A 19,756-nucleotide genomic window follows, 5' to 3' on the forward strand; every position below is an offset into this window, starting at 1 on the left:
TGGAAAATTGTGCCCCAGGAATTTTGGGGCCCCATTTACGCTGGAGCCCTGAGATCTGAAATCGGCAAGTGTTGGAGGTAGAAAGGCAGGAGATCGGGACAGACCTGCCACTGACCCCGCTTTCACACCATCCCCCGATCCTTGTCACAACTGTGACACGACGACTAATACTTCACACTGACGCTAACACAACTATTTCTTTTCGAAGGAAATTGCGCATCCATGAATACCCGTAAAGCTTACGGCCTCGACTCTCGAGGAGATCATGAGGAAAACTGGATGAAAGGTTGATTGTCCTTCCTGTCCCAACTATCTCTTGGCTCTAATTAATCGTTTTACAATTTGCTGCTAATTCGGCGACAGAACCTCTGATGCTATATAATTCACTCTGACGGACTGCATTCATTTATTGTCACGCACAGCGCTATCTCATTTCAACAAGTGATTCAAGAGAAAGAGCCTACACGTTTGATGGTTGTATTGTTACTGCATTTTACTGAGAAATCGAGGCTCCTCTTTTGTCAGTGAGCCGGACGAAGAGATCACCATAATGGCCTGTCCAGGGTTCAGCTAACCATCTGAATGTAAATTAATATCATGTTGTTTCTCTATTGTTAATCTTGATATCTTTATTTTCAGTTTGACCCCAGCAGTCAATGTAAGTAATTCACATCGTGACTTTTCAAGCCCATATCCATCAGTCCTTTTATAACTAGCTCACCAATGTTCTCAACCTGGTCGCCATATATGAACTTTATTTTGAAGTTGGAGGATATAATTAAAGAGGGAGTGTTACGAATGCTTCTATTATGTTTCATGTTCTATGTTCCAAGTGTGATAATAGCACAAAAAAAGGCTTCATAATATCCAATAACTCACTAGGTCAGGTGCACCCTCCAAATAATGACACTAATATGAGCCAGTTAACAGAATAGAGGAAAGATCCCTCTATCAAACGAATAACTCAATTGGCCGGTGAATTCTCAGCTATGATTATAATATTCTAATTGTACGAAGGGACAGAAAGTTCTTTCAAAATTCATGCTGAGAACTTCTGTGAAATGTAAAATGTGGTGCCACATTTTCTACAACTCGAGCAACATTTTTAAACAGTTTATCAAAACAGCGAGAAATACTTCTCACAATCACAAATCTTGTCAAAAAAAATGCAACGGGAAAAGGCCATTTCAGTTCCCAGGCTCACAGATGTTTCAATTACTGCCACATCACGTCGCCAGGGTCCCGGGTTCAATTCCAACCTTGGGTGACGGCCTGGGCGGAGTTTGCACATCCTCCCCGTGTGTGCGTGGGTTTCCTCCGGGTGCTCCGGTTTCCCCCCACAGTCCAAAGATATGCAGGTTAGGTGGGTTGGCCATGATAAATTACCCCTTAGTGTTCCAAAGGTTAAATGGGGTTATTGGGATTATTGGGGTAAGTTGTAGGCCTAGGTAGAGTGCTCTTTGAGAGGATAGTGCAGACCCGATGGGCCAAATGGCCTCCTTCTGCACTGTAATGATTCTATGATTCTCCTGCTTGGGAAAGGAGGAAAACCACCCTTCAAAGTGGGAATCATTTGAATCATTTTCTGTGCAGCAGCCAATGAATAAAAATTCACGCGAGATTTCTTAAGAGTCAAAATTCGGTCTCTTAAAAACTCGCTGAAATTTGATTTTGGACACATGCTGCAAGTAAAGGTCAACTCTGCATAGAATCTGGAATTAAAGTTATTTATAATCGCAATTGGGACACGCACAATTGAAGTCTTACCCGCTTCCTAACCAGATTCTCTGGGCTTCATTTTAAACACACATATGTTCTTTGCATTGGCCAGGCAACTTTTCATGTACGTTTTTTGACACTGTGACCCTTTTATCTTTAATGAAATCGGACTGATTGCCAAATCGCTTCACCACATGCTATTTGTTATTCAGGAAAAATAAAGTTCACGCATCAGTTCGTAAACACAAAAAAAAAAATCAGTTGTTTACAATGGCAAGGATCCCATCTGTAACCTTCCCATTTTAGTCTTGTTGATCCGCAGCGCACTGCAAATTTTTTTAAACCACAAGATAGAAGCTCTCCAACTAATTTGGTTAACTTGTCAAATGAACCAAACACAATATATAAATCATTCCTCTGCTGGGCTGCAAGGGATTGTGTTTGGACCAAGCTACCTGTCATCCATAAATCCCCTTTGCTCTTCCAGTAAGGGATGGAGGGTTGAGGTCCTATCAAGGCCTCCAAACAGGCATGGCATGGCTACCCTGGCATCTTGTTGCTCTTGCACGGATGATGTTGCTGCTTCCAAAAAATGGCGCCTTCTCTATCTCTCGATTCATAGAATCATGGAATCATAGAATTTACGGTGCAGACGGAGGCGGTTCGGCCCATCGAGTCCGCACCGGCCCTTACGAAGAGCACCCTACTGAAGCCCACGTATCCACCCCATCCCCGTAACCCGGCAACCCCCACTTAACCTTTTGTGGACACTAAGGGCAATTTATCATGGCCGTTCCACTAACCCGCACATCTTTGGACAATGAGGGGAAACCGGAGCACCCGGAGGAAACCCATGCAGACACGGGGAGAACGTGCAGGCTCCGCACAGATAGTGACCCAAGCCACGCTAGCGACACTCAAGATTGATTCTTGAGTGTCGTGAGCGAGGCCAGCATTTATTGCCCATCCCTGGTTGCCCTTGAGAAGGATAGTGGGCCGTTTTCTTCTATAACTGCAGTCTATGTGGTGAGTATGCTCCTACTGCCCTGTCAGGTAGGAATATTTTTACCCAGCGAGAACCTGGAGCTGGTGGTAATATACATCCACATGGCACCCTTCTTGAAGGTAAAGGTTATGGGTTTGAGAGGTGCTGCAGGCATAATGGGTATTCCTGAAGCCACAGAGACAGGCTTTCGGACCGGGTCTGAAAGAGCTTCACTACCAGCACAAATTTGTTCTGTAATGCAAGTGTCATTTTTGCCTGCCTGTGCAAGTGGAGTTGAGAGCTGTATGTTCATTTTACCTGTTGTTCAATGGGAAATTGTGTGTTAAGGTTAAGAGATACATATGACCTGTTCTTTTTGAAGTTTAAAAGTTTCAACATTGTCTTTCTTTTTTTAAGATAAAGTTTTGTTTGTAAAAGTAACCAAGCCCTACTTCTCATACAATCACTCCTGGAGTGCATCGGTCTTTCCACACATTCTTAAAAGTTTCAAAAAAATGTTGCAGTACTTGTCCAGTATCTTAGCCACTGTTGGGATGGTCTGATGTCTGTAACCAGCAAGAATATGTTCTGTAATGCAAAAATGATACCTGCATTACAGAACACATTCCTGCCGGTAGTGAAGTTCTTTCAGATCCTGTCCGAAACCCAATCTCTGTGGCAGTCTTTTCCTGGCCTTTCCCAATCGTTCTCCAGGTCCTTCTGCCCCCATCTGTTCGAACCGCATTCTTTTACTTCACATCAAATGGAGCTAAGTACTTCCTAGGTCTCTGATGGGGGTCTCTGTATGGGGGTTCTGATAGGGTGGCTGATGGGAAGGGTCTGAAGGTAGAGCTGGGTGGGTTGGTCCGGTGGGCGATCGGGTTACCCTCATGCACAGAGGCAGACTTTCAATGAAACACACAATGCTGCAGCATGGGGCACTGGCCAATGGGGGTGCCCCATACGGAGAGGTGACTGTTGTGGTGGGAACACCATGGGAACATCAATCAGAGCCTTGGTAGCTCTAAATTTACTGGTAGGTTCAAGCACCTCAAGTGAGCCTATCAGCAGGCAATACAGAGCAACATCGGCCTCTGATTGGTGGACTCCCCTTTAGAGCGGGGAAAACAGTTTGCCGGACGTTGAGAGGTGGTGGAGACGTAAAGCAGTTCAGACACGGATCTCCCGAATTGGTGTGAAGTTTCGGAACTTTCATTGAGTAAAAGTGCAAAGCAGCAGCCAGGTTTCTGGCATTCGGCCTGGCGGGAGGGGGCCTGAGGCAGAAGTGACCTGACATCGGGGCCTTCGGCGAGGGGGAGGCCAACCGGCCATCGAGGGGAGCAGGGGGGGTAACTTTCAACCACCAGGCAAGGGCTGAGGAGAGCAGCTAACCAAAAAGAACAGAGGACTCCAGGCCAGGTAGCCAGCAGCAGCAGCCAGGCAGCCAGCCAGGAGCACACGGGGCCGTCGCGGGTCGAGGTTCGAGGTTCGAGGTTCGAAGCCCGGCCAACCGAGCGAGAGCAGAGCAGCAGTCGGGAGGCGCGAAGGTGGCCAAGAAAATGCCGGCATCGTGTCTCGGGAAATCGGGGCGCGGCGGCCAGAGGGGCGACTAGACCAGAGTCGGTGGCCAGGCAGCGTGGAGAGTGAGAGGGCTGAGCAGCAACCAACATCTTTCTTCATGTTGTGTTTGCATGCTGAATTCCTTGCCATGTGTGGTCAGTCATTTCTCTCTGATCGATTGCGGTGTCTTTTATGATACCCGGTTTCACCTGACCATTCTTCAGCATCACAGCTTTCCCAAAAATTGCTGCCAGCAGCCAGTTACTCTGGTAGGATTTTGGCCGTGAACACCGGCTCCTCCTCACACCCATTCTTTTCACAATTCCCGAAGACTACAACCCCCGACCAACTCATAAGCTTTGTTTAATTTCTCACTGAGAGGCTTCGGCAACGGCTGCTTTTGCTTAAGGAGGCTTCACTCGACAGAAGAGCCTGAGGACTTAGCCATGAATCGCTGGAATCAGGACAGACCATCCTCAGTCAAGATGGAGAGACACTTTGGGGCGATTCTCCGAGCCCCGCGCCGGCGCGCGATTCTCCGAGATGCAGAGAATCGGCGCCATTCGCGCCGGCGCGTTTGACGTGGCGCCGGCCGCTGGAATCGGCGGGGTCGCCGATTCTCCGGCCCCGGGTGGGTCGAGCGGACGCACGGATACGACAGTGTCCCGCCGGCGCCGTTCAGCCCTGGTCGCTGCCGGCGGGAAATCTGCGCGAAGGGTCGGCGAGGGGGGGGGGGGGGCAGCCTGTGGGGCGGGGAAAAGCGATCCTTCACCGGGGGGGGGGGGGGGCTCCGATGGGGTCCGACCCGGGATCGGGGCCCACCGATCGGTGGGACGGCCTCTCACTCCCCCGGGCCTACTTTGTTGTGCGGCCGGCCCCTGAACACCGACGCCATGTTGAGTCGTGGCTGGCGCGCTGAAGACGTTCCCCCGCGCATGCGCGGGTTGGCGAGGCACCCATTTGGCGCCGGGAAGGGAGGCTGGAGCGGCGTGGACCGCTCCAGCGCCGTGCTGGCCCTCTGTCGGGGACAGAATCGGTCTGTCCAGGCCCGTTTCGCGCCGTCGTGAAACGCGAAGGCGTTCACGATGGCGCGAACACTTGGTCTCCATTTTGGAGAATCGCCCCTTTGAAGCTGGTGGTTAAAAATGCAGGAAGTTGAAGGCGAGGCAAGAGGATGAAGCGAGACAGGAAGACAGTTTGGAACTTTACTTTAAAAGGTTTGAGGTATTGAGCAGTGGTCAAACTGCACATTTATCCTCAACAACAAGATCCACAATACGTTTTGGCGACTTGTCCGATGACCTCCGAACTGCCGATTTCCGGAGGCAACACACCGCCTGGGAACTTGAACAAGATGTGGACTCTGAAATGGGAATGGAGCGACAAGATACTGCTCAAGCTCATTATTCTTCAGCTCCTCAAGTGAGGGACAAAACCTCCCATGAAGACACCCAACGGCCAAAATCTGCTCCACCGGTTATGACTGAATGTTTCGCAATAAACAGACCTCAAAACATGAGAAATTTGAGAAGATTGTTTGAGGTTCGAGGCTGAAAGCAGTTTAGAACTTTTCATAAGTCGGACGGTAAGGTGGTGCAGTGGTTAGCACTGCTGCCTCATAGAACATACAGTGCAGAAGGAGGCCATTCGGCCCATCGAGTCTGCACCGACCCATTTAAGCCTTCACTTCCACCCAATCCCCGTAACCCAATAACCCCTCCAAACCTTTTTGAACACTGAGGACAATTTATCATGGACAATCCACCTAACCTGCACGTCTTTGGACTGTGGGAGGAAACCGGAGCACCCGGAGGAAACCCACGCAGACACGGGGAGAATGTGCAGACTCCGCACAGACAGTGACCCAGCGGGGAATCGAACCTGGGACCCTGGCGCTGTGAAGGCACAGTGCTAACCACTGTGCTACCGTGCTGCCCACATGGTCTCACGGCGCCGAGGTCCCAGGTTCAATCCCAGCCCCGGGTCACTGTCCGTGTGGGGTTTGAACATTCTCCCCCTGGCTACGTGGGTTTCCCCCCCACAACCCAAAAAGATGTGCAGGGTAGGTGGATTGGCCACGTTAAATCCACCCGTAATTGGAAAAAGAGAGAGTTGGGCACTTTACATTTATTTTAAAGAATAACTATTTATGAGTCCCATTTCCTGAGGGTGAAAAATGAAGGTTGCTTATTGTCACAAGTTACTGTGAAAAGCCCCCAGTCGCCACATTCCAGCACCTGTTCGGGGAGGCTAGTATGGGAATTGAACCATGCTGCTCGCCTGCCTTGGTCTGCTTTCAAAACCAGCTATTTAGCCCTGTGCTAAACCAGCCGAGAGAAATGGCATGACAGAAAGGATAAATTGTTTGATTTTTTTAATGGAAATCTCTAAGGACGTCTACTGATATACTTGCAAATAATTCCCTGACCTTAGCAAGGGAAACAATCATTTCCCTAACAGTAGAAATGTTGAAGAGATATTGCTGATCAAAAAACTTTCAAAAGTCATATTAAGGCTGTGTGTGCATTCGTTCAAAGATGCAAATTATCAGGAAGAATTGATTCTGCGTTATTGGATCAGTTTGAAAAGGTGTGTTCTTCCTGGAGGAAAGTAGTGAGGTGTGTTGTTTCCACATTCAAACTGCTGTCTTCCTTGGGACGACCTCTAAGAGAACATGATGAGTCATCAGTGTCAAGTCAAAGCGGTAATTGTTCTTTTAGCCTGCCTTGAATGCCTCAGTGAATTTGACCAGCTTCTCAAAGAGCATTTGTAACGTTATCAACATTGTGGCTCAGGGAAGACCCACTTTTTAACCCACAGAACCTACAATGATAAAAGCAAATGACTGCAGATGTTAGAATCTGAAACAAAAACAGAAAATTCTGCCATCAAAAATTGTTATGGGCAGAGCTTTGATAATGCCGCAAATATGGCAGGAAAATATTCAGGTCTACAAGCAAGACTGAACAATGCAAAGCCCCTGTGCATTATTCATCCCATGTTCCAGTCACCCCTGTCATGATATTTAGATCAGCATGTCATGGTGCAATCAAACACACACTGATGGACATGCAGTAGGACCAACCAACACACACACAACATCGCAGCCAATCACCAGTGAGAGCACACGCACTATAAAAACAGGGGACACTACAGTTCCCGCTCATTCCAGCAGCAGCCAGCTCAGAGCACCGAGCTCAGAGCACCGAGCCACTCAGACAGTCACCATGTGCTGTGCCTCACCCAGATAGTAATAGGACAGGGTCCACAGATTAGCTGGTAATGCACGTATCCAAGTTAGCAGTGTGCTGTTATTGTTAAGTAGTAAATAAAATTGAGTTACACCATCCCCAGCCGTGTTGGATCGTTTGTACACCAGAACACCCAACACGACAACCCCTTGAATTTAACCTGTAATGCAACAGCTGAATTGTGTGACTTTGTTCAAAACTTGTATGCCTTCTTTTTGGTTTCCACGTATCGGTGGAATATGCTGCAATCACACTTGGAGCAGGCACATGTAAAACATTTGTCGGTCAAAATAATTTGTGACACCAGATGGTCCACTCATGCGGATGCTGTTCTGGCTTTGAGACTGAACTTTGTCAATATAAAGGGATGCTTATCATGCATAGCCACATCGAATTCAGAGAAATCTTGGCTGGATTCTCCGATTTGGAGACTATGTCCCCACCCCGGCCTGGAAATGGTGGCGTTTTACGGCAGGAAAGCTGGTGCAAAATGGCCACCGATTCCCCATTTTGCCGGGTTCTAGCAGGGAGGCAGCGTAGAGCACCCAGCTCTAGCTGTCGAAATGGCTTGGAGAATTGCCGGGTCCGTGGCCGAGCATGCACACGGCGGAGGCCTGCAGCAGCTGCGCTGTGCAACGGCCGCTCGCCGACCCAGCCCGCGAAATAGTCCCCCCTTCGGTCGGCTCGCACTCCCCGGACCGCCCCAGCACAGTGCCCCAGCACTGAATATGTCCACCCCTGCCCGCGGATCGGTCCTCCCCTGACTGTGGCGGGGCTGGACTGAGTCCACAGCTGCCACGCTGAGTTCCTGACAGGTGAGACAACACGTGTCCCCCGCCGTCGGGAACGCGGCCGGACGGGGACGGAGAATCGCGGGCCGGGCCTTAGCCAACGTACGGAGGCAGTGGATACGGCATGCGGCGTACTCACAGAGTATGCCGCTTTTCAGGGGGTGGAGGGTCGCGAAAGAGCCAGCACCCCCGATTTCGGTGTCATCAGGGATTCTCCGCCCTGTCGCCGAACGCGATTTTGGTATCAGGGATCGGAGAATTCTGCCCCAGGTGTGAAAGCTGAAGCAAAGTCCACAGCAGAGAAGTCTGACAAGTACAAAATTGTCGTTTTCACTTTTTTGTGGAATCGCTGATTTGAAACAATGAATGCTGTCAGCAAATTGCTGCAAAATGTTGATGCAACTTTATTGAATGCTTCACAACTGTTAATTTCAGTGATACGTTTTGGCATGGGAGAACAAAATAATGATACCTCATGGAAGCAGAGGCAATAACATTAACTGAGAATACACATCCCTCTGATGGTAAAAAGTGTATAAGACGCAGGAAATTATTTTTTGATGAAACTAGAGAAAATGAAATCACTTTAAAAGGGAAAGAGAAGATCATTGTTCAGACTGTCAATGTTATTTATGACAATAATAATGCAATTGCAGAGTAGAAGTGAATCTCTGAAGAAGACTGTTGAATTATTTTGTGTGCTTTTCGACAAACGTTTGGATGAGAATGCTAAGAGCAGTTGCAGTAAGAGGTTAACTGAATTCTACCGAGTGGACATAGACACAAACCTTTTTGAAGATTAAGCAAAATAATTCATTCATTTCATCGATAATCATGAGTTCTGCGCTTCAAGGTCACCAGCTGATTTGTGCAGACTTGTACTTGATCGTTTGCAGGCAACCATTCCAAATGTGGAAACCATTCTGAAGATCTTTTTAACAATACCTGTCACAAATGCTTCCGGTGAACCTCCTTCCTCTGTATTGAAAGAGTGAAAAATCATCTTCGAAATACAATGAGTCAGGAACATTTGACAAGTTCAGCAATACTGGCAATTGAAAATGCATCCTTATAAGATTTTACCTATGATGATGTGATTGGCGATTTTGTAAAGAAAAGGTGCAGACCAAAGAACATTACAGCACAGAAACAGGCCCTTCGGCCCTCCAAGCCTGCGCCGATCATGATGCCTATCCAAACTAAAACCTTCTGCACTTCCGTATCCGTATCCCTCTATTCAAGTAAATTGAAAGGGTGTAGGTTAGGTTGATCATAGATTCGGATAAATGGCCGGCACAATATCGTGGGCTGAAGGGCCTGTACTGTGCTGTACTGTTTTATGTTCTATTCCCATCCTATTCATGTATTCATCAAGATGCCTCTTAAACGCCACTATCAAATCTGCTTCCACCACCTCCCCCGGCAGCGCATTCCAGGCACTCACTACCCTCTGTGTAAAAATCCTGCCTCTCACATCTCCTCTAAACTTTCCCCCTTAAATCTTTGACCCTAGTAATTGACTTTTCCACCGTTGGAAAAAGTGTCTAACTATCCACTCTGTCCATGCCATTCATGAATTTGTCAACCTTTCTCAGGTCGCCCCTCAACCTCTGTTGTTCCAGTGAAAACAATCCGAGTTTATCCAACCTCTCCTCCTAGCTAATGCCCTCCAGACCAGGCAACATCCTGGCAAACCTCATCTGTACCCTCTTCAAAGCCACCGCATCCTTCTGGTAGTGTGGTGATCAGAATTGACCAGAAGAAAAGACATCTAATTTGCCATGGTTTGCAAACAACTGATGAAGCAAAGAAATCTTTAAAATTTGTCCCTCTACCATGTTCTCCAGTCTTAATCCTGTTCTTCAAACGAGGACATGTTCTGGTCTGATATAATGGCTGGAGGTCACATGCAGACAGTTATAAGCAGTGAGTAAGAAAGCCAGCCCCCATCGCTCTCAATGGCCTTCAGAAAGTCTCTTCTTACTCTTCTGGACAATTAAAGAATGTTAGACTTGGACTGGACATTCCACTTCAGTGGAGTATTTGCTCCTACACTGGACATTGTCTGGCTCATTCTGCCGTGCGCTGATTTCTCCATCAAATGCTAGCCTCAAGACACAGAGATGGAAATATTAGCCATCTCCACTGTCATGCTTGTCGTGTTATTGACCCTGGGTTAACACGGACTGCAACTGGATGCAGTAAGACTGGAAAGCAGACACCAAACTTAGACGTTGGTTCAATACGATTTATTGAACTTCTGTAACAAGGCACACAGCTGGCTGTGGATTGACACTCTACTACTCTAAGTGAGCTAACTCTAACTAACTCGACCAGGCTAGCCCTGAGCCACGTGTAGAAGGTGCTAACTAATATACACACCCTGACTGTCACTACAGTTGTCACCAGTGGAAAGAGGCGGAGTGCTGATGCCTCATGTGTTTCATAGTAGGAAGCCCCCCTCTAGTTCTGTCTAGTGATTGGTTGTGTTCTGTCCTGTGTGTTGATTGGCTAACCTGGGTGTCTATCATTGTCTGTTTTTACCTCATGATGTGTGTGAGTGCATATTATGACAATGCTGACAACAGGAAGGCTAGGAGTTCAGTCTATCCAGATTTATAGAACCCCCCCCCCCCCCCCCCCCCCGCCCCCCCCCCCATTACACTCGCCTGGGCTTATTACGAACTCCGCATCAGAACAAAATGTAACACTATGTACATTCTCAGGCCATAGTTAGTGAAAGAGAGAGGTGTTAAGAAAAAAAAGGTTGTTTTATGGGGTTTATATTTGTATTGGTAAACATTAATTATAAGGTACAGCTCTAAGTGGGTTTCTGTGCCTGGAAGGGTAAAACCCCTCGTCAGAATAGCATTTGATGTTCGGCCAATTGTTAATTTTAAATCTGAGATTGGTCATTTCTTGTTCACCAAAGGTGTTACGGGATACGGGGCAAAGTCATGAGCTGGTTGAATGCTAAAATAGGCTTGAGAGGCTGAGTGGCCTACTGCCGTACCTCTGATCCCATGCGATCTGCATCGAGGTCGGGCAATGTTGGCCACATCTCGACTGTGCCCCCCCTGGGCAATTAATCAAATGTTGCACCATTTGCTGCAACGCTTGTCTTTATCACCAATTTGTGGCCCTTTTAAGAACAGCTGCCTTATTGGAATTTGTGCAACACTCAGCCAAGTGTGCTACAGGCTAAACTCCAAGGGCATGTTTTACATATGTCAGTTGGCGACTGGAAAGAGTGAGACAAAGGGGGCTCTCTCGGCTGCTTGGTGCCGATGTGCCAGTAACATGAGGCTGCTTGACCCCTGGTGCTGCCCTTCTTGCGAAATCCTGACTCCATCCAAGGGCGTTGGGTGAACAGGACATGGTGCAAGTTAGGCTACTTGGCCAATGTTCCAACACGCTCTGTGTACAGAGGTGACAAGGAGAGTTGGAATACTTTCTAGCTGTGGAGCAGGTTTAATGAGAAGCATGTGCAGTTTACACCCACGTGATTGGGAATACAGGCAATTTTTAAACACGTGTGAGGCATCAGCTTTGGCTCTCTGGTATCTCTCTCACCTCTGGGTTAGAAGGTTGTGGGTTTAAACCCCAGTTCTGAGCCCACAATCTGTGCTGGGTTCCCAGTACAACTGTTTATTATGTTCCACTGCATTGTTTTTCCTGGCTGTTACTAATGCTTCGGGATTGTATCAGATTGCACTGAACCAGATTGCAATGACTGTTGAGCTATTTGTTCTGTGAAGTGTGTGCAACGAGATTCAGGCGATGCGGTTGGAAACAGGGCCGGGAAAGTGGTCGGCTTTACGGAGTGTCCTGAAATAGATGAGTGAGATAGAGAGCTGGAGAGGTTTAGGGAAGGAATTCCAGAGCGTAGGGTCTCGACAGCTGAAGGCACTGGTTACGGGTGATGGGGATGGTGCAAGTCGGAGATGCGCAAGAGACCAGAATTGGAGAAGCAAAGGTCTTCATAGAATTTACATAGAATTTACGGTGCAGAAGGAAGGCCATTCAGCCCATCGAGTCTGCACCGGCTCTTGGAAACAGCACCCCACCCAAACCCACACCTCCACCCTATCCCAGTAATCCAGCAACCCTCCCCCCCCAACACTAAGGGCAATTTTGGACACTAACAATTTAGCATGGCCAATCCACCTAACCTGCACATCTTTGGACTGTGGGAGGAAACCGGAGCACCCGGAGGAAACCCACGCATTCACGGGGAGAACATGCTGACTCCGCACAGACAGTGACCCAAGCCAGGAATCGAACCTGGGACCCTGACGCTGTGAAGCAATTGTGCTAACCACTATGCTACCGTGCTGCCCTTGGAAGGTAGTAGGGCTGAAGGAGGTGACAGAGATAGGATGAGTGGAGACTACGGAAGGATTTGAACACAAGGATGAGAATTTTAAATTCAACATGTTGTCAGCCAGTGAGCGGGGGGGTGGGGGGGGGGGGCTGGGGGGGAGTGGGGGGTTGATAATTGACAACATCTCACTCTTGTGTCAATTTTTCTCCGAAGCCTTCCTCTCGAGATTCAAGGGGCGGGATTCTCCATCCCGCCAGTCCCATTTTCCGGCGCGCCAGAAGCGTGAATCTCCGTTCCCGCGGCCGACTGATGGGGCTATCCGTTGTGGCCTCCCCCACGCCGTCGGAAAACCCGCTGGCGTGAGCGCGCTGCCAATGAAGCGGAGGATCCCGCAGATGGAGAATCCCGCAGCAGGTGTTGATGGGATATGGTTCATTGGGTATAGACTTCCTCCAATATTTCATCCCGATCGGCCGTATTGGTACGTGAACCACCACCATGAGGAACGCTGTGGGAAAATAAATCAGTCATCACGGTCTCAACTTCCCTCACAACGTTCCCACAGATGTAATTATCACAACTGATATCTGTCCATAAACTCGCAAACCACAGATGTTTATCTTGCAACGCAAAAGTGTTTTGCTGTCATGTGTTTAACGCCCTCGAGGTTTGTTTACACAGTCGGATAGAATGACCGCAACGAGCATGAATACGGCACCAAAACTAAAATAAAAACAGAAGATGCTGGATAAATTCAGCAGGTCTGGCAGAATCCGTAGACAAAGAAACAGAGTTAACATTTTATAAAATCTTCAGGAGGGCAGCACGGTGGCACAGTGGGTTAGCCCTGCTGCCTCACGGCGCCGAGGTCCCAGGATCGATCCCGGCTCTGGGTCACTGTCCGTGTGGAGTTTGCACATTCTCCCCGTGTTTGCGTGGCTTTCACCCCACAACCCAAAGATGTGCAGGCTAGGTGGGTTGGCCACGCTAAATTGCCCCTTGATAGGGAACAAAATGAATTGGGTACTCTAAATTTAAAATAAAATAAAATACAAAAAATAAAATCTTCAGGAGAGCTGAGAAGACGATCCAAGGTTTATTTTCTAGTCAAAAGAAAAATCCGCAACAAGGCATACAGGCCCAACCGGGACTACCGATCATGGCGGTCCCGATTTTTATGCGTTGGTTTCATGAGCCCCAGCTGATAAGCTTCCACCCATTAAAGGGGGAGCTCGTATTCCATGAGTCCCTCAGGAAGATCAATTGGGGCAATTGGGGCAGGGGCTGGTTTAGCGCACTGGGCTAAATCGCTGGCTTTGAAAGCAGACCAAGGCAGGCCAGCAGCACGGTTCAATTCCCGTACCGGCCTCCCCGAACAGGCGCCGGAATGTGGCGACTAGGGGCTTTTCACAGTAACTTCATTTGAAGCCTACTTGTGACAATAAGCGATTTTCATTTTTCATTTTCCCCGTGGGTCACGTGAGGGTTATTACACGCCTTAAGTCCAAAGGACCCTCCTACGGCAGGGTGTGTAGAAGTTCTGTAGGAGGGTCTTTACTAGCCCTGTTTCTCTCTCCACAGGCGCTGCCAGCCCGCTGAGTCTATCCAGCATTTTCTGTTTTTGTTTCAAATTTCCACCATCCGTAATCCTTTGCTTTTCATATGAATGCTGAAGCATTGTGCACATCCCTGGCTGCCAGCCCTCCTGGACGTCAGGATAGGATGGGGGAGGCTGGTCATTGAGCTGTAGTCCTCCCGTGGGCCGACCAGTATGTCAGCCCATTGCATCCAATGTTTGCTCTTGTTTTTTGACCTTTGCACTGAAGGTGCCGCAGGACACCATTTTGTGACGGCAATTCTCAGAGCAATCAGAGGTATTTGAGAAACCCCGCTTATAAAGATAGAAATAACGTGCCTTTGTAGCGCACCTTTCACAACCGGAGGATGGCCCAAACGCACTCTACCACCTATAAATCAGCATTGACGTAGCGTCATGATTGTCGGGTAGACAGTCTTGCATCAGTTTAAAATTTGATTTGAACAACGTCATCTCTGGCAGTGCAGCACTCCCCCGAAGCGCACTGCAGTGTCAGGCTGGATTATGCCTTTAAGTCTCTCAAATATGACTTGAATCCACAACTTTATAACTGAGAGGAAGGCGCTACCCATCCCGCCAAAGTGGGCACCAAATTTCAACACTCGGGATGGCCTCAGACAGCAGGAATCCATTTCAAATGCAGCATCAGGCGCCGACAAATGAGAGTAATATTGGTATCATTTCGCCTCATCCTCATCCTTTTATCTGTTTTGTTTGAGATTGCCTTGGTGCGAACGCTTTCCCCGCTCACCCGTGCCTTTTGCCTGCTCATATCGAAAGAAAGGAGGCTGGTGTCCAACATGCTTCCAGCTATCAATCATCATTACAGTTAATTTCCCAGGGTGAAGGGAGGCCAAGGTTACTGAAGTATGGATGATGGAAGTTCTCTGACCTCAGGCCGGATTGCGGGAAAGGGCTAATTATCCATAACAAAGCAAGTGGATTATGTGCCTCGGGATACAGTGGTACGCAAGGGTGCTGTCACTTCACATTTGGCCAGTCCCGGGGAGGCATAATTAAAGTTATACTCATGTTGGTACATCCGAGACACAACTGAGGCTGGGTAACTGGTCATCCTTAGGCATTAATGGATAAGGTGTTGCTGAACAGGTTTGAGGTGAAGGAAGCACTAAACCAAACTTGATACTATCTACGTAAAAACGACGCACTCTACGTTTTTATATTGCCCATCATGGGAGTCAGGGGTTACCTCTCCCCACTCCCACTGTAGCCAGTTAAAATGGCTAACTCCTGATTTAGAATGGCGAATGGCAAAGGCTGATGGGAAAGTCAGCCAACACGACAAAAACGAGCAGCTGCAGGTTGAGTGTGTATTTACCTCTGGAAAGGCCAGACAAGATCGATACCGGCAACCATCAGCATAACAAAACACCAGCCATCTGCATATTAATGAGCAATCCCCGGGAACAATGAGCAACATTTAGACACAAAGCCAACCCAGACTTGTCGGCGCCAGCAGAGCCTACACAAAAGGAGGTGAACGACCACCTCAAGACCGCCCATCGATCAGGGAACCGCTCCAGCATTGGAGAAAATCGAACCAAGTGATTGGGACAAAGTCCAATCACTTGGAACCAGGTACAGGGTCCGCCCTGGGCGGGAAGCCCCTGGGGACTATAAGAATTAAGCTCAAGTTCAAATCGTTCTTCTTGACCGGGTCACTCAGCAACGCGAACCAACCCTTGACAGTGACCGGTTCAGCCGCCGCCGATATCCAATAAGTCTTACTTCAACGCTCGCTACGAGATAGGCGCTCCTAGCTACCAATCTGTACCAACTTCGAATCCTGCAGGCTCAGAACCCGAACGAAAGACCATTCGTTTCCCTGACCTGGTGGGCCAGTTCCAAGTTAACTATAGGCCTGTTAGTCGTAGAAGTAGCTTAGACGTAGAATTTATGCATGAGTAGTGATTACTGTGTATAATAAATGTGCTTTGATTTAAATCTTATTAATCGGTGTATTGGATTATTGATCATTACTCGGACTTGAACCACGTGGCGGTATCATAAAGATACCTGGCGACTCGAGAGCAAAGATGATAAAACAGAGCAATTAAACTAAGGAAAAGTTACCAACCCCACCCCCTCCCAACACGAGCCTCCTGCCCCCTATGGAACAACAAGTTAAATTTGGAAAGCACCTTTCATGCGATAAAAAAAACCAAGGTCACATTGGGCCGCTTTAAAACAAAATATGGCGCTGACTCACATTTAGGTGGTGATGTACCGTCAATTACCACGAGACGAGAATGGTGGAAGAATCGAGGCTTTATTGAACAAGATGTTGTGCCTCCTGTAGCTGGAACCAGAATAGCTGCAGTGCAGGAGAGCACACACCTTTATACACCACCTACTGGGCGGAGCCAGCAGGCAGGGATTTGCCATTATACCTCTAATATACGGGGAGTGCCGTAATACATATAATACACCACTAGTGGTGTTCACCACAGGCGGTATTAGGGAGGATGAACAAAAGCTTCATCAAAGAGCTAGAGTTTAAGGAGTGCCTTAATGGAAATAAGGGAAAGGGTGTTATGATGTGTGATCGGGGCCTAGGCAAGGATTGTCTAATCTCCCGGAGTATCCTGCGCAAGGGTGCAGTTTCTCAAACCATTAGTCTTTATCTGCAGAATGCATTTACACATTGGGACCTCTACACAACGTCGGATCTTCCACCCCTTCCCGACCTCTCTTACTGCTCAGTCATGTGATCTGATATCATTGTTACATCAGCATCATGGGCGCTTCGCGTGTTAACCCTTTCCTCTACAAGACGGAGGGTGGGGTTTACTGAGCTGACGGCCTCGGCACCTCAGAACATGGCCACCAATGGCAGAGTAATTACCATCGGGAATGTTAGAGACGGCTAAATTAGATGAGTGCAGATCTCTCAGAGGATTGTGGAATTGGAGGAAATTACTGAGATCAGGAGGGACAAGGCGACAGCGAGATTTGATAGGTGAATTTTACACTTGAGGTGTTGCGTAACCAGGGTAGGTCAGCGAGCGAAGGGGTGATGGGTGAAATAATTGGGGTGAGTTAGGACACCTGTAGAAGAGTCTTGGATGATCTCAAAGTGGGAGGCTGGCCAGGTGCGCATTGAGGTAATCGAGTTATGAGGTAACACAGGTACGGATAAGAGTTTCACCAGTGGATGAGTTGATGGAGGGACAGAGATAATAATATAACGGAGGTGGAAATGGATGGTCTTAGTGATGGTGCAGGTGTGAGGTTGAAAGTTCATCTGGGGCATGGGCATGGCACCGAGGTAGCAAACAGTCTGCTTCAGCTTCAGACTCTTGCCAGGTAGAGAGGCGGAGTCAGTGGTCCGGGAGCATAATTTGTGATAGGGACCAAAGACAATGACCAAGATTTTATGGCCCCGTCATGGCGATCACTCATGATCTCATTGGCAGAGCAGGCTTGATGGGATGAATGGCTTACTTCTGCTGCTCTGTTTAAGGTCTTTTGTGACCCACCACGGGAGGTTCAATGACCCAGCCAGAGGTCCATGGACCTTCGGCGGGACCGGATGACACCAGGTGGTTGGCGGGGCTGTAACATCTCACAATGGTCCTGGCCATTTCCATTTCTAATTGGAGGAAATATTCCCATTTCCATTTCTAATTGGAGGAAATATCTGCTCACCTTGTAACCCCGATCACAGTGGTTAGGAATGGGGCTGCAATGAACTTGGGGCACAGTTCTGCCACTGGGATCGCAGTGCTGGCTCAAGGACGTGACGCACGCATGCCCGAATCCAAACCAAACAACTAAAGCCGTTTGTGAAGTGTTTCCCTAATGAGCGTGGCCTCCTGTCGTTGTGGAACCTCACTCAGTTCCAATGGGACCTGGATTCCACAGCACCAGCAGCGGCAAACCAATGCGACTGCGCCCAACTTGATGCATGTGTCCTGCCCGTGGGCTTTCTCAGCTGACCGAGGATGTCAGCAGCGGTCCATCAGCAAGAGAGAAAGTACCTCTGTGGCCTTTTTAAAAGAAAAAATAGAACTTGCTCTCATATACTGTTGCTCGTTTTAGCCTTAGTTTACTTTATTCCTATTCTGTCACCTTTGCTCTTGAGTCGCCAGGTATCTTTCTGATACCGCCATGTGGTTCAAGTCCGAGTAATGATTAATAATGCAACACACCGCTTAGTAAGGGTTAAATCAACGCTCATTTACTATATACAGCAATTAATACTTATACAATAATCCTACTTCTAGACTACTACCTACCACTTAAAAGCCAATACTTAACTTTGGAAATGGCCCACCAGGTCAGGGAAACAAATGGCCTTTCGAATTGGTTCTGAGCCTGCGGGATTCAAAAGCTGGTACAAGTCGATAGTCAGGAGCGCCTATCTGGTTGCGATCGCTGGAGTAACACTTACAGTTTCTTGTAGAAGGGTCTCGAAGATTGCGAGCAGGAAGAGAAGGGTCGAGTTGAACTTGGCCCCTATTCTTATAGTTCCCAGGGGCTTCCCGCCACTCGGGGCCGACCTTGTACCTGGTTCCAAGTGATTGGACTTGGTCCCAATCACTTGGTTCGATATGCTCCAATAATGGGACGATTCCTTGATCGAGGGGTGGTTGTTTACCTTTCTTTGTGTCAGCCCCTGCTGGTGCCGAAAGGTCTGGGTCGGCTTTCAATTGCTAATTTGTAGCAATTGTTCCCGGGGATGGCTGATTAAAATGCAGATGGCTGGGTTGTTGTGATGTTGATGGCTGCAGGTATCGGTCTGGACTGACTTCCCCAGAGGCAAATACACTGTTTTACCTGCAGCTGTCCGTTTAAGTCATGTTGGCTGATTTTCCCATCAGCCTCTTTCGTTCGCTGTTTTAAATCGGGGTTTGACCATTCTAATCAGGAATCAGCCATTTTACATGGCTACATTCCCTCCTTGTGATCCTAACGCGAAGCATGAAGGATCACATCACTTTGTTCCTTTCCATTCCCTGACCGGGGGGGGACACCTCCTACATGGCCTCTGCTCTGACCCTAGCTATGCACAAAAAATTTTACCTAACAATTCTAAGGGCGCTATGTCAGACAGGGACATGCATTACAAAATAACAAACTTGGAACCTGTAATTTATCCTTATTACACTATACTCAAACATTGCATTATCCTATCTTCCCTAATCATACAACAAAAAAATCACAACATTTCATATACTCTTTCCTGGCTTGGCAGTCAAGCTCATGATCATACATTTTATTGTTCATGAAAAGTTTTGTACATCTCTTTATGTACAACAATAAACGCAAGTGAATGCACGTTATTATTTTATTATAGATCGCGGGGGTCGGGGATCTGGTCGTAACCGAATATAGGGGATCTGATCCTATACACCGGGGTTCGAGCGCGGTACGCTCTCCTTCTCCATTTACGTAGGCGCATAGTCTGCACTACACAGCAGAGTATCGCCAACGCTAACAGTGCTTCGATCACGTAGGACAGGGAGTACCAGGTTATGAACCTGGCACACCAGGAAGATGCAGTGT

This window comes from Scyliorhinus torazame, chromosome 28, assembly GCF_047496885.1.
Source record: "Scyliorhinus torazame isolate Kashiwa2021f chromosome 28, sScyTor2.1, whole genome shotgun sequence".
NCBI classification, from domain to species: domain Eukaryota; kingdom Metazoa; phylum Chordata; class Chondrichthyes; order Carcharhiniformes; family Scyliorhinidae; genus Scyliorhinus; species Scyliorhinus torazame.